The sequence below is a fragment of the Bufo bufo genome, chromosome 7 (genome assembly GCF_905171765.1).
Source record: "Bufo bufo chromosome 7, aBufBuf1.1, whole genome shotgun sequence".
NCBI lineage: Eukaryota > Metazoa > Chordata > Amphibia > Anura > Bufonidae > Bufo > Bufo bufo.
Genome location: NC_053395.1, coordinates 82,500,241 through 82,518,570, shown reverse-complemented (window position 1 = coordinate 82,518,570; position 18,330 = coordinate 82,500,241). Strand labels below are relative to the sequence as shown.

Sequence of the window (18,330 nt, the reverse complement as noted above, 5' to 3'; positions counted from 1 at the left end):
TCAGTTCAGTTTTTTGTGGGCCAAGTTGTACTTTCTAATACTTTTAATATTGCATGCCATGTAGTGGGAAAACAATTACAAATGTGGTGGAATTGGGGAAAAAATGCAATTCTGCCACATTTTCATGGGTTTTGTTTTTACAGCATTCACTATACAATAAAACTAACTTGTGCTCTTCATTCTTCAGGGCAGTACAATTACGGTGATACAATATTTGTTCAGTTTTTCTTCTGTTTTAAAATTGTAAAAAAAACTTTTAAATTATTATTTTTTTTCATCGCCATATTCTGACTCCCATAACTTTTTTTTTTTTTTACAGTTATGTCTATGGAGCTTTGTGGGGGCTCATTTTCTGTCGGATGATCTGTTGTTTTTAACCCCTTAAGGACACGGCCATATTTCACCTTAACCACTTCAGCCCCCTTAGCTTAAACACCCTTAATGACCAGGCCACTTTTTACACTTCTGCACTACACTACTTTCACCGTTTATTGCTCAGTCATGCAACTTACCACCCAAATGAATTTTACCTCCTTTTCTTCTCACTAATAGAGCTTTCATTTGGTGGTATTTCATTGCTGCTGACATTTTTACTTTTTTTGTTATTAATCGAAATGTAACGATTTTTTGGCAAAAAAATGACATTTTTCACTTTCAGTTGTAAAATTTTGCAAAAAAAACTACATCTATATATAAATTTTTCTCTAAATTTATTGTTCTACATGTCTTCGATAAAAAAAACATGTTTGGGTAAAATAAAAATGGTTTGGGTAAAAGTTATAGCGTTTACAAACTATATGGTACAAAAATGTGAATTTCCGCTTTTTTAAGCAGCTCTGACTTTTTGAGCACCTGTCATGTTTCCTGAGGTTCTACAATGGCCAGCGAGTACAAACACCCCACAAATGACCCCATTTCGGAAAGTAGACACCCTAAGGTATTCGCTGATGGACATAGTGAGTTCATAGAACTTTTTATTTTTTGTCACAAGTTAGCGGAAAATGATGATTTATTTATTTATTTATTTATTTTCTTACAAAGTCTCATATTCCACTAACTTGTGACAAAAAATAAAAACTTCCATGAACTCACTATGCCCATCACGAAATACCTTGGGGTGTCTTCTTTCCAAAATGGGGTCACTTGTGGGGTAGTTATACTGCCCTGGCATTTTAGGGGCCCAAATGCGTGCAAAGTAGTTTGAAATCAAAATCTGTAAAAAATGGCCGGTGAAATCCGAAAGGTGCTCTTTGGAATGTGGGCCCCTTTGCCCACCTAGCCTGCAAAAAAGTGTCACACATGTGGTATCTCTGTACTCAGGAGAAGTTGGGCAATGTGTTTTGGGGTGTCATTTTACATATACCCATGCTGGGTGAGAGAAATATCTTGGCAAAAGACAACTTTTCCCATTTTTTTATACAAAGTTGGCATTTGACCAAGATATTTATCTCACCCAGCATGGGTATTTGTAAAATGACACCCCAAAACACATTGCCCAACTTCTCCTGAGTACAGAGATACCACATGTGTGACACTTTTTTGCAGCCTAGGTGGGCAAAGGGGCCCACATTCCAAAGAGCACCTTTCGGATTTCACCGGCCACTTTTTACAGATTTTGATTTCAAACTACTAACCACACATTAGGGCCCCTAGAATGCCAGGGCAGTATAACTACCCAACAAGTGACCCCATTTTGGAAAGAAGACACCCCAAGGTATTCGCTGATGGGCATAGTGAGTTCATAGAAGTTTTTATTTTTTGTCACAAGTTAGTGGAATATGAGACTTTGTAAGAAAAAAAAATCATAATTTTCCGCTAACTTGTGACAAAAAATAAAATGTTCTATGAACTCACTATGCCCATCAGCGAATACCTTAGGGTGCCTACTTTCCGAAATGGGGTCATTTGTGGGGTGTTTATACTGTCTGGCCATTGTAGAACCTCAGGAAACATGACAGGTGTCAGAGCTGCTTCAAAAAGCAGAAATTCACATTTTTGTACCATAGTTTGTAAATGCTATAACTTTTACCCAAACCATTTTTTTTTTACCCAAACATTTTTTTTTTATCAAAGACATGTAGAACAATAAATTTAGAGAAAAATTTATATATGGATGTCGTTTTTTTTGCAAAATTTTACAACTGAAAGTGAAAAATGTCATTTTTTTGCCAAAAAATCGTTAAATTTCGATTAATAACAAAAAAAGTAAAAATGTCAGCAGCAATGAAATACCACCAAATGAAAGCTCTATTAGTGAGAAGAAAAGGAGGTAACATTCATTTGGGTGGTAAGTTGCATGACCGAGCAATAAACGGTAAAAGTAGTGTAGGTCAGAAGTGTAAAAAGTGACCTGGTCATTAAGGGTGTTTAAGCTAGGGGGGCTTAGGTGGTTAAGTACTGCAAGAAATACATATAAGCACTTCACTCTCAAATTTTTTTCTGGTCAAAGTGTATAGTGGTCTAATTCAGTCCTACAAGAAATATATATTCTCAGTGCACTGCTGCAGTGATTTCTGGTGAAAGCGTATAGGGGCGTATTTCAGTAAAAAAAGAAAAATATATATGCACTGCATTGTTGCAGTTATTTCAGTTAAAAGCGTATAGGGGCAAATTTCTGTAAAAAAAGACAAATATATACGCACTGTACTGTTGCAGTTATTTCAGTTGAAAGCGTATAATGGCGTATTTCATTAAAAAAAGAAAAAATATATGTGCACTGCACTGTTGCAGTTATTTCTGGTTCTTTCAGTACTGCAAGAAATATATATAAGCACTTCACTCTTTAATTTTTTTCTGGTCAAAGTGTATAGTGGTCTAATTCAGTCCTACAAGAAATATATATTCTCAGTGTGCTGCTGCAGTGATTTCTGGTGAAAGCATATAGGGGCGTATTTCAGTAAAAAAAGAAAAATATATACACACTGCACTGTTGCAGTTATTTCTGGTGAAAGCGTATAAGGGCGTATTTAAGTACTGCAAGAAATACATATAAGCACTTCACTCTCTAATTTTTTTCTGGTCAAAGTGTATAGTGGTCTAATTCAGTCCTACAAGAAATATATATTCTCAGTGCACTGCTGCAGTGATTTCTGGTGAAAGCGTATAGGGGCGTATTTCAGTAAAAAAAGAAAAATACATATGCACTGCATTGTTGCAGTTATTTCAGTTAAAAGCGTATAGGGGCGAATTTCTGTAAAAAAAGACAAATATATACGCACTGCACTGTTGCAGTTATTTCTGGTTCTTTCAGTACTGCAAGAAATATATATAAGCACTTCACTCTTTAATTTTTTTGTGGTCAAAGCGTATAGTGGCCTAATTCAGTCCAACAAGAAATATATATTCTCAGTGAACTGCTGCAGTGTTTTCTGGTGAAAGCGTATAGTGGCGTATTTCGGTACTGTAAATATATATAAGCACTTCACCCTTTAATTTTTTTCTGGTCAAAATGTATAGTGGCATAATTCAGTCCAACAAGAAATATATATTCTCAGTTCACTGCTGCAGTTATTTCGGGTGAAAGTGTATAGTGGCATATTTCATTACTGCAAGAAATATATATAAGCACTTCACTCTTTAAATTTTTTGTGGTCAAAGCATATGGTGGGCTAATTCAGTCTAACAAGAAAAATATATTCTCAGTGCATTTCCGCAGTTAATTGTGGTAAAAGCGTTTAGTGGCCTATTTTAGTACAAAAAGAAAAATATATTTGTCGTTTTTAGGGGTATTTTAATTCCCCTTTCATTGGTTTAGGTGAGCTACAAGTATGCCAGGCAGAGAAGTGCCAGGCCATGCATAGAGGAGTGGCAGAAGCCTGAATGTTTCTGGCACAAGCAGAGGTCGCAGCAGAGTAAGGTGTCGTGGCAGCAGTAGTCGCAGTGAGCGGCTGAGCCAGTAAGTCGCTAGCGTGGCTGGGAGTCAGCAGGGTGGCAGCAGTGGGAGGTTGGGAGCCAAACGGGCACGGGGTAGACTACCCGCTTTGCAGCAGCTTACCTGCCTGGAAAGAAGTGGTGCATGGGTTCACGGAAGCAGCGGCAGTAGCAGTCAGCCAATGAGCAGTGTTGGGGGGAAAATCAGGTACTAGGTGGTCTGGCAATTTTTTGTGAAGCTGCTGGAGGAGGTTAACATGGCCATATGTAGAATATGTGGGCGGAAGGTGAATGTTGGCACCCCGGCCCTGCATCAACATATGCAGCATCACCATAAAGTGGCCTGGGAGAACCGTGGCTACGATGTGGTGGTCGAGCCAGCAGCAGCAGCTACTGCTACATCACCCAGTGGCACTCACCCAGCTTCAACCAGTCAAAGCTCCATCACCTTAGTCGAAGGGAGCTGTCTGTCAATCCCATCTTCTGCTGGTCCAGATGCTCCTGCTCCTACTCCTCGTCATTTATTCCGTCAGCAATTGATCACCAAAGCGATTGCCAAGAGACAACAGTATGCGTGCACGCATCCAACGGCACAGAAGCTGAACGTGTTCCTGTCCAAGTTGCTGGTGCTGCAGTCCCTCCCTTTCCAAGTGGTGGACTCTGCATCTTTCAGAGAACTGATGGTTTGTGCCGAGGTGGAGAGTCCCAAGCTGTCATTTCATTGCGAAAAAGGCAGTACCAGCCGTGCTGTCACCGCCAGCTCTCTGAGAAGGTCTGGCAGACATTCTTCTGTACCTCTTACATGATGTTCTTTGTTTTGGTTTCACTTTGTCATCTCCTTTCCTTCTCCCAGCTGTCACCTATTTACACTAATTGCCTCCCTTTATATTCCCTCCCATACTGCCTCACTTTGCGGTTTATACTTCTTCCTGGATGAGTTGTTCACTGCTGGATGCTGCTTCTCCTGATTCTTAAGATAAGTCTGTTTCCTTTATTTGTGTTTCCTTGCTGGCTTGATTGTAGGTGACCCTGACTCCGTCCGTATTAAGTGCAGGGAGCGGGTGGTCGTGTCCCCTCACTATTATAGGGTTTTCAGGTGTCACATAGCATAAGGTACATGGACATGCAATCGTCTACCATAAAGACCTTTGCATGGGCATAGCAGTCAGGGAGAGCTCTATGGGTTTTATAGGGCTCACCCATATGCTCCTTAGTTTGGGATCAAGCCAGTCGGATGTTTATTTATAAGTTCCAGCTTTCTGCAACACCATCCGTGACACCTGCACACACATGTAGAACAGAACGTGGGCCAGTCTTTGAGCCTGTCGGTGTCTGCCAAAGTGCACGGCAGCGCCGACGTGTGGAGCTGTAACTACGGTCAGGGACAATACATGTCCTTTATGGCCCACTGGGTGAATGTGGTTCCTGCACAGCCACACCAGCAACTTGGACAGGTCACGCCTCTTCCGCCTCACGTCGGTAGTCCTGCGACAATGTCTGCCTCTGCCTCCTCATCCTCCACCATGTCCTCAGCCTCCACTGCAGGGACAATTCACAGTGCCCCTCCAGCATACCACATGTGCAGGGCTTGGCGGTGTCACGCTGTTCTGCACCTGGTTTGCCTTGGCGAACTGAGTCCCACAGGGTAGGAACTGCTCTGTGTGATGCATCAAGAAATCGAATTCTGGCTTTCTCCGCAACAACTGAAAATCAAAACCATACTGGCCGACAACGGGAAGAACATGGTGTCGGCGCTGCGTCAAGGAAGGCTGAGCCATGCGCCCTGCATGGCACACGTGTTCAATCTGGTTGTCAAGTGGTTCCTGAAGTCTATCACCCATCTGCAAGATATCATAAAAATGGTCAGGAAACTTTGCATACACTTCAGCCACTCGTATAACGCAAAGCACACCCTCTTTGAGCTGCAGCGGCAGAATGGCATCCACCAACATAGGCTGATTTGCAACGTTTCCAAGTGTTGGAATTCCACCCTCCATATGTTGGACCGACTATACGAACAGAGAAAGGCCATCAACGATTTCTTGATGATGCAAGCGGATAGGAGTACTCCACTGTGTAACTTCGATGTCAGCCAGTGGCAGCTCATGCGTGACACCTGCTGTTTGCTCAGGCCTTTTGAGGACGCCATGTTATTTGTCAGTCGCCAGGACTACGGGATGAGAATGACGTCATTCCACTGCTTCATGTCCTGGAACAGATGCTGGTAACAATGGCTGGTCAGGGGACAGGAGACGTGGCGCTTCGATCTCACGGCCACATGAGCCCTGTGGGGGCTGAACTGGAAGAGAAGGGGGAGGAGGACATTGGAGCACAGGCAATGTGTAGCCAAATGGGTGGGTTTTCTACTCAGCTGACAGGATAGGAGGAGCAGGAGCAGCCAGAGGAGCTACAGGGCGATGAGGAAGACGAGACAGAGGATCCGTACACACCATGGCAGTATGCGGTGGAGATGGAGGCAGGGTGGGGTGGCAGGAGCAGTACCATCAGCAGCAGCCTGAGTCTACAGTTGCTGATGAGTAGCTTTCTTCACCCGCATAGTGAAGAAACTACAAACTGGATTCCAAAAAAGTTGGGACACTATACAAATCGTGAATAAAAACTGAATGCAATGATGTGGAGGTGCCAACTTCTAATATTTTATTCAGAATAGAACATAAATCACGGAACAAAAGTTTAAACTGAGAAAATGTACCATTTTAAGGGAAAAATATGTTGAATCAGAATTTCATGGTGTCAACAAATCCCCAAAAAGTTGGGACAAGGCCATTTTCACCACTGTGTGGCATCTCCCCTTCTTCTTACAACACTCAACAGACGTCTGGGGACCGAGGAGACCAGTTTCTCAAGTTTAATCGTTTAACTGTTCAATCGTCTTGGACCTTCTTTGTTGCACCTTCCTCTTTATGATGCGCCAAATGTTCTCTATAGGTGAAAGATCTGGACTGCAGACTGGCCATTTCAGTACCCGGATCCTTCTCCTACGCAGCCATGATGTTGTGATTGATGCAGAATGTGGTCTGGCATTATCTTGTTGAAAAATGCAGGGTCTTCCCTAAAGAGATGACGTCTGGATGGGAGCATATGTTGTTCTAGAACCTGAATATATTTTTCTGCATTGATGGTGCCTTTCCAGACATGCAAGCTGCCCATGCCACACGCACTCATGCAACCCCATACCATGAGAGATGCAGGCTTCTGAACTGAGCGTTGATAACAACTTGGGTTGTCCTTGTCCTCTTTGGTCCGGATGACATGGCGTCCCAGATTTCCAAAAAGAACTTTGAATCGTGACTCGTCTGACCACAGAACAGTCTTCCATTTTGCCACACTCCATTTTAAATGATCCCTGGCCCAGTGAAAACGCCTGAGCTTGTGTATCTTGCTTAGAAATGGCTTCTTCTTTGCACTGTAGAGTTACAGCTGGCAACTGCGGATGGCACGGTGGATTGTGTTCACTGACAATGGTTTCTGGAAGTATTCCTGAGCCCATTCTGTGATTTCCTTTACAGTAGCATTCCTGTTTGTGGTGCAGTGTCGTTTAAGGGCCCGGAGATCACGGGCATCCAGTATGGTTTTACGGCCTTGACCCTTACGCACAGAGATTGTACCAGATTCTCTGAATCTTCGGATGATGTTATGCACAGTTGATGATGATAGATGCAAAGTCTTTGCAATTTTTCGCTGGGTAACACCTTTCTGATATTGCTCCACTATCTTTCTGCGCAACATTGTGGGAATTGGTGATCCTCTACCCATCTTGGCTTCTGAGAGACACTGCCACTCTGAGAAGCTCTTTTTATACCCAATCATGTTGCCAATTGACCTAATTAGTGTTAATTGGTCTTCCAGCTCTTCGTTATGCTCAAATTTACTTTTCCCTTACGTCCTACCAGCAGCACAGATGGGGTTAACTGCCCCTGTGGACTGGTAGGACCGGCGGAAATTTTTAATGAGCCCAAGAACCAATAAGCGATCTTCAGCTCCCTGAAAGGGAGGAGATCGCCCCCCAGCCCACCGTGTATTTTTCTGTCCTCTGGCCAGGTGGACTGGCGTGAGGCTCCCATTTTGGGAGCTGAAGTGTTTTTGAAGGGGGCTCTCTTGTTTCTTTTAAGAGACCGCCTTTTTTTGCTATTGTTTGCTTTCTAAAGCTTATTGCGGCTCTATATTTACTGGCGTACCTCGGGGGGGGGGGGGGGGGGTGACCCCCTCCCCTCTTCCTCCATATCCGGTTTCATAGACTCAGCGGTACTCCGGTTGTCAGACGCCGTGGGTGCCGCCGTCTTCCGGAAGTGACGCGCAGGTGCGCAACGTCACTTCCGGTTTCTCATATCTCCGAGCGGTGGGTTTTTTCTAATCTCACCGCTCTGTCTTTTCTCTAGACCAGGTGCTTGGTCTGTTACGCCTGCATGGTCAGAGATACTATTATACAGCAGAGTCTATAATAAAGGCTCCATTAGATCTGGGCTTAGCTCTGTGGAGATCCCACCCGGGGGCGGAGCTTCCTCTTTTTAAACGCCCAGAGCCTGTCATTCAGTCTCTGGTTGCGTTGCTTTGACAAGCTAGCTCCAGAGTTCCCTGTGCTTGGCAGATATTCCTTGCTATTTGGTATTTTCTTCCAGCTCTAGTTTCTTCAGTGCTGGTGGGCGCCCATATGGTTTTTTTTCCACCTCACTATGTGTGTGTTAGGAGTATGACCTGTCTCTTTTCTGTTACAGTGATGGCTTCCCCTGGTTCGGATCAACAGCGGAAGTCCGGGGCCAAAAGGAAGCATTTGGCCTGTTACGATTGTAACACTCCGTTGGACGACAACTGCCCTTATTCAAGGTGTGAAAGTTGTCGCACACAGGCAACCACGGAACCCACGATGCAGGAGATGTTCCAGTGGACGAAGACCTATGTGGATGATTCCATAAAGGGAGTTGTGCGCCTGCTTAACGAGAGGCTACCAGGATCCTCCCAGACTCCCATGGAAGTGGCTGCACCAGTCGAGAGACCCACTCCCTGTTCGGTGGGGTCTTCTTCTGAGGAAGAAGAACTAACTTCTTGTTTTTTTCCTCCAGAGAAAACACAGAAGTTGCTGAAGTCCATCAGGTCGGGGGACCATGATGTTGACATGGGGGAGTCCCCCGATCCCGCCGGACGGACACAGCGTGTCTTTAGGGCGGATGAGACCCTTCTCTCTGTGATGCGCACAGAGTGGAGAAAGCCTGAAAAAGGTCCAGTCTTCACCAGGAAATTCAAGCTGATGTACCCGATGGCTAAACCCTTGGTGGAATCGTGGGGTTCCGTTCCCAAGGTGGACATGGCGATAGCCAAGTTGTCCAGGCGCACTCTGGTCCCTGCAGATGATGGGTCTAGTCTGCAGGACCCTCTAGATTGGAGGGCAGAGTGCACCCTTAGAAGGGGTTACGCGGCGGCCGCTGCCTCCGCATCGACATCTATTGATTCCTACGCTCCAGGCTGAATCAGATCCAGACAGACGTGGACCAGAGCGTTTCCAGAGATGACATCTTGACCGCCTTCAAGTCAGTCAATCTGGCTATGGATTTTTTCTGTGATTCCACCCAGATGCAATTGAAACTGGCAGCCAAAACAATGGCTCTGGTTTCAGCTGCCCGCAGACCACTATGGCTGAAGCCGTGTAATGCGGACAACGCGGATAGGCTGTTCGGGTCTGAATTGGATAAGATTATGGAGGGACTCTCCGACAAGAAAGGGAAGAGTCTCCCCCAGCAGCCCTTTCGGGGACGCACCAGACAGGATCAAAGAGGCGGAGGCCGTTCAGGGCAGCAGGCTAGGCGCAGAGATTGCGGGGGGGGGGGGGCGTCTCGTAGATCCTCGAGACGCCCCCGCAAACCCACCAAGGAGGCGAAACCTCCTGACTATGGGCCTCCCCGAGGCTCTTGGTTAAGCCCTGCTGCCCCTGCCGTATCTCCTCTAGATTTTCCCGTACCCCTCCCCCAGGGGCCGTCTCTCCCACTTCAAACACATTTGGGCCCAGCAGATTGCAGACCCCTGGGTTCAGGGTATAGTTTCTGCCGGTTACCGGGTAGATCTCATCTCCCCCTCCCCCCCAGAGAGATTCACCGCCACGCGAAATTTCGGGTCTGCCAAACAAAAGATCCTAGAGTCTTACATTCAGGACTATATCTCCAAGGGAGCTCTGGAGGAGGTGCCGGCAGGGGAGAGAGGCCTAGGGATTTATTCTCCAGTATTCCTGGTTCCCAAGAAGACGGGAGATCTCCGGATGATCATCGATTTGAGATTCCTCAATCGATTTGTAAGGAAAACCAGGTTTCGGATGGAAACCATAAGGTCAGTCAGCCACATCCTCAACCCTGGGGACGTCATGGCTACTCTGGACCTCAAGGATGCTTACCTTCACATCCCGATCCATTCCGCCTCCCGGAAGTTACTCAGGATCGCGGTCCAGATTTCAGGGGTTCGCAGGCACTTTCAGTTCGCCGCTCTTCCCTTCCGAATCTCTTCTGCCCCTCTCATCTTCACCAAGGTGGTGGTGTCGGTGGTGGCAGCTTTGAGACTTCAAGGACTGACTATTATTCCTTATCTGGACGATTGGCTTTTCATAGCCTCTTCAGTTCCGATCCTTACCCACCATCTTCAGATCGCAATCTCCTTTCTCCTCCGCCTGGGCTGGATTATCAACTGGCAGAAGTCGAATGTGAGCCCATCGACTTCAATCCATTATTTAGGATTCGTGGTCGACTCTGTGGAGATGTCCCTCCAGTTGACTCTAGAAAGGAGAGCGCGGATTCAGGACCTGGCAAGGGTCCTTCATGTCCCTCGTCGAGTCTCCATCCGGACTCTCATGAAGATGCTGGGGCTCATGTCAGCGGCTGCGGACGCAGTCCCTTGGGCGCTATGGCACCTCCGTCCCCTTCAGTCGGAGGTCTTACACTTATGGAACGGCAGCCCTGCGGGGCTAGATTCCCTGTGCTCCCTGTCCGGTCAAACCCGGAATTCCCTCAGATGGTGGTTCCAGCTACCAGCAGGGAAGTCTATGACCTAACCAGTTTGGCTCATATTGACTACAGACGCGTCCCTTGTAGGCTGGGGCGCTCACCTGGACGGATCCCCAGTACAGGGATCTTGGTCTCCTCTGGAGCGGCGTCTCTCTTCCAATCTTCGCGAGATGCGAGCTATCCGGCTAGCCCTCCTTCACTTCGCCCCTCAGATCTGGGGCAAAGCAGTGAAAGTCCAGTCAGACAATATGACTGCGGTTCTCTACATAAACAAGCAGGGAGGCACAAGATCATTGCCCCTTCTGTCAGAGATCGGGGTAATTCTTCGGTGGGTAGAGACGAACCTTTCCCATCTATCTGCCACTCATATTCGAGGCTCCCTCAATATGATAGCGGACCACTTAAGTCGAGGATTACCGACCATGGAGTGGTCATTGCATCCGGAGATCTTCAGGCAGTTAGTTCACAGGTGGGGTATGCCAGAGGTGGATCTCATGGCAACCAGGTTCAACGCCAAGGTGCTGAGGTTCTGTTCCCTGTACAGGGAAGACAACCCCCTGGCGATAGATGCTCTGTCGATACCGTGGAGGTTCAGGCTGGCTTACATCTTCCCTCCGTTTTCCATGATACCGAGGGTATTGACGAAAATCCGTCAGGATCAGGCCTCGGTAATAGCCATCATACCGTTCTGGCCCAGGAGATCCTGGTTTACCCAGCTCATTCAGATGAGTCGGAGACAATACTGGAGACTCCCCCCGGAGCAGACCCTGGTGTCGTGGGACACTCACCTCTGCCCAGATCTGCACAGGTTCAACCTGACAGCCTGGAGGTTGATCAGTCCCTTCCCAACATAGAAGGGCTTTCAGAGTCGGTACTGAGAACTTTGTCACATTCCAGAGCAGAGTCTATGAAGAAGGCCTACCCAGGATCATGAGAATCTTCGTGTCATGGTGTGATTCCAAACAGGTGGCGTCTGCAGATCCGCCCCTTCCTGCGATATTGCAATTCCTTCAAGATGGATTAGATAAAGGTCTTTCTCCAGCTACCTTGAGAGTACAGATTTGTGCCATCTCGGCCTGTCTTAACAGGCCACATTCTCGGGACCCACTCATCAAACGCTTCCTGAAGGGAGCTGAAAGACTAAAGCCTACTATACTGAAACCTATTCCCCAGTGGGATCTTTCAGTAGTGCTCAGGGGGCTAGCCCCCCACCCCTTCGAGCCATTGGAGGAGGTGGAAATCAGAATTTTGACCTTAAAGGTGGTTTTTCTTCTGGCTGTAGCTTCAGCCAAAAGGATCTCTGAACTACAGGCTTTTTCTGCAATTCACCCTTACATCATCTTCTTGCAGGACAGAGTACTCCTGAAGTTTTTACCCTACTTCAGGCCTAAGGTTCCAACCTTCCAAAATATAAACCAGGTAATCTCTTTACCAGTTTTGTTTTCAGCCTCCTCCTCTGATACTCCAGCCAGACACCCGCTGGATATTTCGAGGTGCCCCCAGGTCTATGTGGATAGATCCAGAGAGTTCAGGATAGATGAGAATCTCCTCATCCTGTTTGCCGGTAAGTCTAAAGGCCGTAAAGCGTCTAAAGCTACCATTAGTTGCTGGATCAAGGAAGCCATTAGGGAGGCTTTCGTCTCCCAATCGCTAGATCCTCCAGAGTTTGTGAGGGCCCATTCTACTAGGGCTGTCTCCACCTCTGTTGCGGAGAGAAGACTTCTCCCCTTAGAGTTGATCTGTAAGACGGCTTTCTGGAGCTCTGAGTCAACCTTCATCTCCCATTATAGGATAGATGCCAGGGTGGCAGAGTTTTCGGCTTTTGGGCAGACAGTTCTTAGTTCTGCCAGGCATGAGGACCCTCCCTAGGGGATTCTTCTTGCTATCTCCCCATCTGTGCTGCTGGTAGGACGTAAGGGAATCGTTAATTTCTAACGATAATTTGTTTTCCCTTAGTCCTAACAGCAGCACACAAATATCCCACCCTAGGTACATTATTCTTGTTAAAGACACGGTGGGCTGGGGGGCGATCTCCTCCCTTTCAGGGAGCTGAAGATCGCTTATTGGTTCTTGGGCTTATTAAAAATTCCGCCGGTCCTACCAGTCCACAGGGGCAGTTAACCCCATCTGTGCTGCTGTTAGGACTAAGGGAAAACAAATTATCGTTAGAAATTAACGATTTCCAGCCTCTTATTGCTACTTGTCCCAACTTTTTGGGATTTGTTGACACCGTGAAAATTGGAATCAACGTATTTTTCCTTTAAAATGATACATTTACTCGGATTAAACGTTTGATCTGTCATCTACGTTCTATTACAAATAAAATATTTGCCATCTCCACATCATTGCATTCAGTTTTTATTCACAATATGTTTAGTGTCCCAACTTTTTTGGAATCCGGTTTGTACTCACAAGTAGTGTTGAGCGCGAATATTCGAATAACAAATATTTTTTGCGAATATTGCAACTTCGAGAATTCGAGAATATTTCGAATATAGTGCTATATATTCGCTATATCGAATATTCGTGAACTTTAAACATCTGAAAACATGATCCCTCACTGCTTCTTGATTGTGGGCCAATGAGTCATTGGCCCACAAAAAATTAAGCTGGAAGGAATCATTTTTTTAAATGAAAAAAAAAAAATTACGAATATTCTAAATAACAAATATATTCGCTATATTGCTATAGCTTCATTTTTTAGAATATTCGTCATATTCTAAAAATCAAAGTTATAGCAATATAGCGAATATTCGTAAAATACACATATAGACTGCAATTTAGCTAATATAGTGCTATAGTTTTTTTTTTAATAGTGTACATTTTTTCCAAATCTGAAGTTCAGAAGAGACAAAAAAAATTAGACTATGAAAAAAATGATTATAGCACTACAGTATATTAGTTAAATTACAGTCTATATGTGTATTTTACAAATATTGGCTATATTGCTATAACTTTGTTTTTTAGAATATTCGTCATATTCTAAAACAAGAATATATAGCAATATAGCGAATATTCGTAAAAATACACATACCAATAGGAAAGTTGCCTTATACAGTTTAAAAAAATCGCAATACGCGAATAATTAAATTGCATATTAATCGCGATAAATAGAATAATGATGAATATTCGATTTCGACGAATATAAGACGATATCACGAAATATCACGAAATCGAATATGGCACCTCTCGCTCATCACTACTCACAAGCAGCAGCAGCAGTTAGACCTGGAGCAGGACCTGAACCAGCAGGTGGTGGCATACTTGGACAGTACCCTGCCACCCTACATTGAAGATCCGCTGGACTACTGGGCAGCCAAACTGGATTTTTGGCCGCAACTAGCAGAGTTTGGTCTGGAAAAGCTGTCCTGCCCGGCCAGTAGTGTGGCATCAGAGTGGGTGTTTAGTGCGTCTGGGGCAGTGGCGTAGCTATTAGTGATGAGCGGCAGGGCAATATTCGAATTTGCGATATTTCGCGAATATATGGTAGAATATTCGTCATATATTCGTGAATATTCGTATTTGAGATATTCGTTTTATTGCCAAAAATCTGTAATAGCAAAATCACATAATGCGATAAAAGGTGTTGGTCAAAAATTTGTATATAGCACTACAGAATATACTGCTATATATTCGTTTTTAGAATATTCGGCATTTTTTCCGTCTGAACAAATGTTTCCTCCCTGCTTAAAATGCTTGTGGGTCAATGAGTCATTGGCCCACAAGAAAGAAGCAGGGAGGAATAAGCATACTAATCAAAGATATGGCACTCATATACCTGGATAACTGCTTAAACACTCGATTTTAATTTGGTAAATTCAATTAATACAATATACCATAAAACACAATGTTAATTAAAAAGTTAGACGACACATAAATTAATAGCCATATACTAATATATTAAAACATCACTAAAATGACGCATAGTAATTAATAACACTAAGGCATGAAATCACTAATTAATCACATAGGCTTAGCAGCATAAGAGCATAGACAATATCCACCACAATCAGAACTGGGTAGTTCGATAAAAATAATCGCCATATACTGTTATTGTAACATATTATTTTAACTTTATCAGAACATCAGCTGGTCTCAGTTCGGGTATTTAATGTAAATGGTAGGTGCTGTATATGTCCGCACCATACGTTTCAACGCCTAATAATGTCACTGTATCATAATTGTAGCTCTGTGCAGTATAGTCCATAAGTTAGTTGCAATTTGAGTTATTTGGGAATTCAGCTCTAGGTGGCGTCCCACCTGTTTTGAGTTATACTATTCCCTTACCTCCAAATCAAAGTGCGGCTTTCTCCTCTGATCTCCGCTACCTCGGCGTCCCTCGTACTCAGGTCCTGGCTTATTCCAGTCAGAATGGAGATGGATTGATCTCACTCCAGGCAGTTCTATAGCGAGCACTTGTTCATGTGTGGGACAAATCTGTTTCCCACTCAGCAGATGGTAAGGAGGTAAAAATGTAGATATTCTCCAGCGTACGCAGGGACAGTGGTGTTACAGAGTCCAGATTCCTCCCAGACGCGTTTCGAAGTCCCATAGGCTACTGACATCTTTTTATATCCTGATTCCTAATTGGATCCGGTTGGAACAGAATCCTGACTTGGATCATGGCAAAGGTCATATCAAAAACCCGGCCCCAATTGTGATAGAGAAATCCAGCTACGACATAGTTGGTATTAAAATACACTTATTCAAAGGCATTACATCTCTTCATAACTTGTAAGCATCACACAGACATGTTTCGTTGAAATCTTACTTTCAATTATAAAACCGCAGGTTGCTGTAATGATGCGATTCTTATGCGTATTTTTTCTCTAATGCTGCTGAAATATCATCCTTAATACCTTGGATGAAGGATTTCATGTTACCTAACTTCTTTTCTGATCTATACCCTTTATTCTCTTTTTTTGGTATTTAGTTAGTCTCTTTAACCTCCGCCTATATAAAAGTCCACAGTATATATAGCATATGTCATATTAATGATTTAAAATAAACAAAGAGATACAAAATTTACAAGTAAAAATTAGTATATAATTAAAATTGAGGATATAAAATATATATAACATACGAAATATAGGAGGACTTGTATTGGGCATGATGAACATGAGATTGAGGTCGATTTGGAGGTGGGTGCCCTCCACCAAGGAGCCGTCGGACGTACGTGATAAATAATATGCCATCCGACTGCGCATCGGTGGACGGCATCCACCCAAGAGCTATTGGAGTCTATAAAAAGCCAAAAAATTTTAGCTCAGCATTTAATCCGTGTGGGACAAGAGTGTCCAACTCAAAAATCCATCTTGATTCAATTCTGGACATTTTGTCCACATGGTTCCCACCTCTCCAATCCATTTCAACCCTCTCTATTGCTGAAAAGCTTACATTTTTTGTTTGTTGGTCGTGATGTTCCTTAAAATGTTTTGAGAGTGGGTGGTCCATATGGCCTTTTCTAATATTATTAAGGTGTTCCGCAATCCTTTTCTTTAGCATCCTTTTGGTCCTTCCCACATAGATTTTATTGCACGGGCAGCTTATTATGTAATTGACACTTGTAGTGTTGCATGTGAGATATTCCTTTATTTTATGTCTGAGTTGGTTTACCGGGGATATTATTTCTGGCGTTTTTCGCGGGAAACACGTTGACCGGCAATTAATACAGGTGCAGCACCTGTAAAAACCTTGGATTTCTAACATTTTTTGTATTGTAGGTTTGTTAATTTTCTTTCTTTTTGTTGTGGGGGCTACCTTTAATCCTAACTTAGGAGCTTTACTATACACAATTTGTGGTATAGTGGGGATCAGTGGACCTATCATCCTATCCCCTTTCAGGAAGTGCCAGTGCTTCTTAATTATTTGTTGAATTTTGCGGTACTGTGCATTAAAGGGCAAAACTATTCTCATAATTCCCTCATCCTTACTTGTTCTCTTAGATTGCACCGGGTCGAAAAACGATTTTCTGTCTAATTGTCGTATTTTCATTAGGGATGAGTCTACTAGGGTTTGAGGATATTCCCTAGTTATAAATTGTTCCTTCATTTTGCAAGCCTCTTCTTCAAATTGCTCATCTCTAGCACAATTGCGTTTTATGCGCCGAAATTGTCCACAAGGTATATTTAACAGCCACCTAGGTAGGTGGCCACTAGTGTAGGGGATAAAACTATTTTTGGCTACATCCTTTAAAAAAGTATTGCAGATTACCTTTTCACCCTCAATCCGGATATTTAAATCCAAAAATTCAATATTTTCACCGTAAGTCTTCGATGAAAGGTATATATTCCTGTCATTTCTGTTCAGTGTGTCTATATAGGAAACCAAGGAATCTTTGTCCCCATTCCACACTAAAATAATATTGTCAATATACCTGTACCATAGCACCAGGTCCGTCCCCAGCTATGGTATAATATACCTTTCCTCCCAGTCAGCCATGAAGAGGTTTGCATAGCTGGGGGCGAACCTGGTGCCCATGGCAGTACCGCACTTTTGTACAAAGTAGCTGGACCCTAAATATAAATAATTGTGGGATAGGATAAAGTTCACACTTTCTTCCAGAAAACCTATTTGCTCTCTCTTCAATCTGCCTTCCATTATTAATTGGTCCCTCATAGCCTCTATCCCTTGTTGATGGTCGATAATCGTATATAACGACCGAACATCCAATGTGCACATTGTCCATTCAGGGTTGAATTTCAACCTTTCCAAAATCTCAATAATTTGTGTCGTGTCTCGAATGTATGTCTTCATATTTTTTACTGTCGGCTGGAGGTGGCTATCAATATATTTTGACAAGTTACATGTGATAGAGCCTATTCCAGATGCGATAGGTCGACCCGGTGGCTGTGTGGGGTTCTTGTGAATTTTCGGCAGACAGTAAAAAATAGGTATTCTTGCTTGTGTGTCCCATATAAATTCATATTCCTGTTTATTTAATATATTTCTGGAAGCTCCTCTTTCACACAATTGTTTTAGTTCCTCTTGATATACCCTTGTTGGGTCCGATTTCAATTTCGCGTATGTGGTTTCATCCTTCAATTGTTTTAGACATTCCATATTATATTCTTCCACTCCCCAAATTACGATAGCCCCCCCCCCTTATCAGCTGATCTGATCACTACATTTTCTCTCGTTTGTAGTTCTTTTATGGCCTTAATTTCCTGATTTGTAATATTATTTCCCCTATTGTTGTTCTTAATCCTTCTCAAGTCATATTCAACTGATTGATGAAAGGCAATAATCTCTTGGCTTAATTCTTGTATGGGGTATTTCCTAGATTTCTTTTTTAGGTCCATATGGAGGTATTCCTGTGTGGCTATCATAGGCCTTTCAACTGAATTCTTAAGATGATATTTCTTAAGGCATAGTTTTCTCACAAATTTCTCGACGCCAATGTATGCATCGAAATGGTTTAACTTCTGTGTCGGTGCGAATTTTAACCCCTTATTTA

At 43.8% G+C, this 18,330-nt stretch overlaps 1 protein-coding gene across 1 annotated transcript in view; it reads right to left on the bottom strand.

The window, feature by feature from the left end:
• The window catches only part of GSG1L (GSG1 like), a 513,438-nt gene that overhangs the window by 17,567 nt on the left and 477,541 nt on the right, over nt 1–18,330 (bottom strand). The window lies entirely within an intron of this gene.